A 6221-nucleotide genomic window follows, 5' to 3' on the forward strand; every position below is an offset into this window, starting at 1 on the left:
TCTCTCTCTCTCTCTCTCTCTCTCTCTCCTCTCGCTCTAGCTTTCTTTCTACTTCTCTCTTTAAACTCCCCAAAGATGGGCCCCCCTAGTGGATCGGCTGACTAACTACAAAAGCACAAAGAGACTCAATCATCATTTAAAGGCGCAAATTTTAATTTTTTTGACTTACTTTTAGAACCATCACATACTTCTTCCCTTTTCTTCTTATTCTCTCCCCCTTTTGAGTGCTTGTCCTTGTGCTGTTTGATATCCTGAAATTGTTTCTATAAAGAGAAATGCTTTTGTGAAAAAACAAGTGAAACTGTTTTATTTTTGTTTGTCTCCTACATTAGTTCTGCGCTGTGACAATGTATGACACCAGGGTCGAGGCCTTACCCATCATGTACAGACAGAGTAGGACAGATTCGCCCTTCAGCGCTGATCTGAAATCAGTGTGTTATCCCTTGCAAATGTTTGAGGGCCCAGTATTGACCTTGTCAGAGGGCAATATCTTCCTTAACCTGTATGTAGCTTCACAATTCTGTCCATACAAGATTTGTACAGTAATCAGTGAACAAGAAGAGAAGTCACAATGTCAATAGCAATTTCAATTATTCACATTTAAATTTAGATTTTAGTGATGAAGTTTTCTTTTGATAAAAAAATGACTAAGAAGTGTGTGGTGTTGTTTTAGCCATCGTCTGCAAGTGTTTACATTTCTTTCGTTTGTTTGGGGTGTGTGTGGCTGACCGTAGCGCTTCATTGCTACTGTGTAGTTTTACTAGCGAACAGATTGAAGGCACCCAATCTGCAGCGTAAGACAAAAAACATAGCTATATAAACATATACCTATAAAACTGAACAAAGCTGTTAGTTTCTCAATTTTTGTTGTTTCTGGGTTTTAACATAGTGATAGAGTGGATCCTTTTACATTTGTAGAACTTAAAAGTTGTGTGTGCGCAACTCTAAAACAGATTCTGATGACGGCTCGCCTGCTGTGCTGCCAGCGTGCACCGTAGCAGGAGCCTTTCCTTATTTATGTCTTTCTCGCTTGATTCTGAGGCATTATTGAACCTGAACCACACCAGCTGAAAACAAGGACAGTGCCTTTAGTTTTATACGTCAACTCCCCCCTGACTGACCATGCATCAATTAAATAGGATTCAGCGTCCCTCCCTGCAACTCAACAAAACTCTGCCTGTCTGCCCAAGCGAACAGAGGTTTGTAGATTATGTAATGCCTTTCACAAACACGTACCAACCAGTAATTTCAATGCAAACTTCGGGTTGATAATTTACATACTGTACCAATGGCAACATTGCAGCTCTGATGACAGGACCAAGCCCTGATCCAGCACCCGACACTTACTCACCATAGACATATCAGTCACATATTCACTCATAACATTTGTAACAGGGATAGTGTGAAAATTCTAACTCATCTGATGGAAAATACTCTCAGCAATTAACAAATGACGTCAGGTGGCTGGAAGGTAACACAAATCTAAATATATTCCAAAAAGGGTCTGTTTCATAAAGTCGGTATGAGCAAATATAAGTTGGCATAGGAATCTGTACAACTTCAACTGGATTGATTCTAAGCAGCAAAACACTCATAGCTGCCTCGAAAAAAAATTTGATTATAGTTTGAATTGCGAGTATTGCTGCATTATAGCTTCCAGCCAACAGAGGCAGCACTGAGTTACCCAGTCGATGAGCTGTATTGACTTTAATAGAAGAGTCCTGTCCCTGATAGATTAAATACATTTTAGCCATGTAAGTATTTCATGGATTAGTATGAAATTTAGTACAAATATTAACAAACTTTGGTTATCCCTGACTTTTCCTCTGGCGCCACCACCAGGTCAATTTTTTTTTACTTCCAGTGAATAACTATATCAACAGCTACTACATGTATTGGCACAAAACTTGGCACACACATTCATGATTCCATTGACTTTTTCTCTAATGCTACCATGAGGTTGGCCTGTGGTTTTCAGCGAAAACAACTGATGGAAAACAACTGATGGATGGATCCTCTTTACACTAAAACTTTAAACTAAACTAATAGGCTACTTGACCTATGCTAAACTAAGATAGTGAACTTACTATTAATTTACTCCTTTTTTCTTAATCCACACAATCCACAAGGAAATCCATATATGTAGCTTTACACACAGTACACCGATGGAATTTAGTGGGTAGTTCAGGGTAACCATGGTACGCCGCCTCTAGATCAGTTAGGGGGTTTGGTGCCTTTTTCAAGAGGCAAACTGGAGAACTGGCACCTCTCCAACTGCCAATCCTCCTCCATACTTGGTTCGTACAGGGACTTGAACGCTTTACAAAGGGGTCGTGCTAATCTTTGTGAGCATGGTATCATGCTAGTGTTAGCATTTAACAACATGCTAGAATATCTGTAGACTCTTGTTGTTACTTCATAGCTATCTGGCGATGTTCATCAGATGTTGTTTTTTCAAGCTTCAGAGTTGCTAAAAAGATTTCATTTGATCCATTGAGTTATTATTGTCATTATTCTTACATAAAAAAATTATGAGTGAATCTCTGACTGAATTTCTGAGAAATATCCATACACGACTAGCACGGCTAAACACAACCCACTGGCTTGACTAGGTGTGAAAAAAGGCACAAAATATACAAAAAAGCCAAGTAAGCGACAGACATTTACAAGTCTGTTCATTAATATTGCTTTTTTTTATTCACACACACACACACACACACACGGCACCCCCACACACCACACACACACACACACACACACACACACACACACACACACACACACACACTACTGTAAACATGAAGAAATATTGATTGAAAGCCGTTCTCCTTGAGTAAATCCAGTCGTGCCTCTTGTGTCCGCTTGCGAGAAGCTGCTACACCAAACAGGCCAAATTTGTTCTTCAGTGTAGCCAAGAATCCAGCCAAACATTAACAGGATTATTTGTTAACTATGCATCTCATGGTGACACAGCCTGCCTTGCCATTGCTTTGACCCAATTGGTTCACATGGGGAGAGAATGGGTTCTCATTGGCCCGCAGTCGTTTCAATTGGCAGCCGTGACATTGACTGCAGCAATAAGGGGGGATTGTCATTGTGGGTGGTACTGTAGGAAGCACAGGGAGAGGCCACACACACACACACACACACACACACACACACACACACACACATACAAACACACATACAAACACACACACACACAACTATAAGTACAGACATACACTCTCCCTCCCTTTGTCCTTTGCGGAGTGGTGATTGCCCCTCCTCTCATGCCCCTGTGTTCCCCAGGGGAGCCCAAACCTGCTGTGCCATCAGAAGCTCATCTCGTCTTTTTTCTCCTCCCTCAGCCCTAATCTCATCATATCTCATGCATCCCCCGCCCCCTCTCGTTACCCCTCCTCTCCTCTCCTCCCCTCCAGTAGCACTGCCACACCACCAGGATTAGGAATATTAAAACTATTCTGTTGATTTCAGGCCTGTGACCTTCCTCAAAAAGTCTGCCCTCTTTCTTCAGACAGCCCTATTAATCCCTTTTCCCCTCACCTTTTCTTACTTTTCTCTCTGACTATCCAGTCGTGATGCTCAGTGTCCTGTCAGAAATTCTGCATAGGAATGAAGCAAGGTGTTTTGCGCCAAAGCGAGGTCATTTCAATGGCAACATTGTTGCCGCTATCTTTATTTGGCCAAGATTATTCTGTGAGATCACATCTAATATTCTGTTTTCTCTTTGTGTATCTGTAGAGTATTTAAGAACACAAAGAAACACTAGTTTTAAACAACGACGTTTCATTTCCAGCTTTGCTAAAACTGAACTGCCTATAAAAATGTGTTTGCATCCTGCATTTTTATCCCAGCTCTAAATCAAATAGGAATGAAATAAATGCAAATTAGTTTTTTTTCTTTTTCTGATTTCTCACCGAGTGTGCACTCCCTGACTGTATCTCAATATGAATCCATGAAGATTGCTACTGCCTTTGTAAAACCTGAGGGGATTTCAGCATCACATCTTGACAGCAATTAGTGGCACAATCTGTTTCATGCTTGCTGATATAACTAGGATCTGGACAGATCTCATACTGAAGTGTTACAATGTTCTGTACATCTTAATATTATTCAACTGTGGAAGAGGAGAAATACACAGAACTCCTACAAAAATCAGCTGTGCTTTTTAAGCAGATGTTTCAATCAAAAAAAAAAAAGATAACATGATTTTTCACCTTACTGTGGCCTTTCGTGTAACAATCTGGAGTTTTTTTTGTGTCCATGGCTTAATATCTGGGGTGTTAAAGAGACATTTATATCTGTAACATTTTGGTATAAAAAAAGGATGAAACAAAAGACAGAAAGACAAACATACAAAATTAGGTTTCAACAATTCAGCTTTCTCTGTTCTTTAAAATAAAATGTGACAAAAAGAAAACATATCTGTAACATTCACCAAAGCCTGTGATGCCTGTTTTAAATAATAGATGCTTGTACAAAAAAACATATAAAAGCGCAGAAAAGACTTACAGATACAAACACAAAACAAAGATAAGAAATGCCTTCAAAAATTCTAGAGGGGAGGATTTAAAAAAAGTAAAAGAAATGTTTCTTTAAGAAAATGTGTACGTTTTTTATTCGATTTTCTAGTAGTTGCAAACAAAACTTGGTGTTTTCCTCTTTGTGTGTTGTGTGTTGTCTTAATATTTGAATGTATTTTACTGCAGTGAGAATTTGCCAAAGATATCATATCACTTGATTTCTCTCCTTTTTTATTTTATTTTTCCTGAATTGTGATAAATTTTGTTCAGAAATCTAGAAATAAATGGTGAATTTGATATTATGCTTATTTTTCATATTTCTATTGTTAATATTATTGTTATTTTATTTCCTGAGTTTGAGTTTACTGTGAAATGTTGAATTCCAGTTTGCTTGATGCATCTCTTCATACTCAGTCCGTGTACCTGTCCATCTGTCCACCTGAGTGACTGTTGTTGGTGAATTATTCCATATATGTACCTGTAATGTGAAGCTAAGAAGTAATTATTTGTAAATATTTGCCATAATTTTATTGGTCCTTCAGAATAAAAAATAATTTTTTGGAAGTTAAAGGTTCTGTGTTTGTACTTAGCTGCAATTACACTTGTTTTTCATTGAAGCCAACATGCATACAAACATCGTGTTATGCATACACACACATACTTATTGCTTAATGCCACATTCCTCAACATCCAGCCTCAGCCTGGATAGGCGGAGACTTCCAGAGCAAGAAAACGTTACTGTACTGTCTCACTGCAACCCCGCAGCGCAGCTTTCATCCTGGGGACACAGACACAGCTAAACCCCCTCCCTTTCCTCACCCCACCACTCTGAGTGAATGGAGTGTCCCAGTGCTGCAGTTCTTGGCTGCTGGCCGAGTCCAGGAGGGGGCAGAGAGGTGTGTGTGTTTGTGTGTGTGTGTGTGTGTGTGTGTGTGTGTGTGTGTGTGTGTAATAGAGGAGAGGAGGAGGAAAGGGGAGAAGGGTGATAATAGGACACAAGCCACGACATGGCACACAACACGCCACATACACAGAAAACAGCACAAACCCAGCTTGAGACACAGGCTGGGCTGTCCACAGCTTGGGTGCCTGCCCAGGACACCAGAAGAGTACAGTGTATTTGTGAGTGAGTGTGCATGTGATTTGTTCGTGTGTGTGTGTGTGTGTGTGTGTGTGTGTGTGTGTGGTGTGTTTGTGGTTGTGCAGTTATCCCGTATTAGTTGACTTTACTTAAATTTGTGTGGAAACCCGTTGCTTAAAACCGTTTAAGTTTTTACACAAGGTGAAACTTAACAGGTTAAGTTGTATTAAAGGAGAATTCCGGCCAATTTTTATGTAAATCTTGATTGCTATAAATATGCAAGTCCTTTCGATTGAAAAAAACACAACCTGAATTGATGCAAGCAACACTGAGTAGCTGCAGCTACGTGTACAAGCTTCTACTGAGCTACAATGGGAGTTAATGGCGCAAGTTTTAGAGTGCCTTTGTTAATGCAATTAATATGTCTGTACAACATGAACAGGGCCCTTACGTGACATCAAGATGCGTTTTCAAGTCAGATATTGTTTCAATTCACCTACCCTGTCTTAATCTTATCGGTGGGTAGCTTACATGCCTGGTTAGCTGCTAGTGCTAGCTGTTACCTGCCAGCTGTTAGCCGTTATTGATAAGTGTGTTCAGCCAGGCTTTTGTGA

The 6221-nt window shown here is 39.9% G+C and overlaps 1 protein-coding gene across 3 annotated transcripts in view; it reads left to right on the forward strand.

Moving 5' to 3' along the window:
* Positions 1–1069, forward strand: part of pax5 (paired box 5) — a 54040-nt gene extending 52971 nt beyond the window's left edge. For all 3 annotated transcript variants that reach the window (XM_032539775.1, XM_032539786.1, XM_032539793.1), the window contains exon 11: positions 1–1069. This exon is cut by the window's left edge and continues 1839 nt beyond it. The gene's annotated coding sequence lies outside the window, so the exon portion shown is untranslated.
* The last annotated feature ends 5152 nt before the right edge of the window (positions 1070–6221 follow it).

Source organism: Etheostoma spectabile, chromosome 2 (genome assembly GCF_008692095.1).
Source record: "Etheostoma spectabile isolate EspeVRDwgs_2016 chromosome 2, UIUC_Espe_1.0, whole genome shotgun sequence".
Classification (NCBI taxonomy): Eukaryota; Metazoa; Chordata; class Actinopteri; order Perciformes; family Percidae; genus Etheostoma; species Etheostoma spectabile.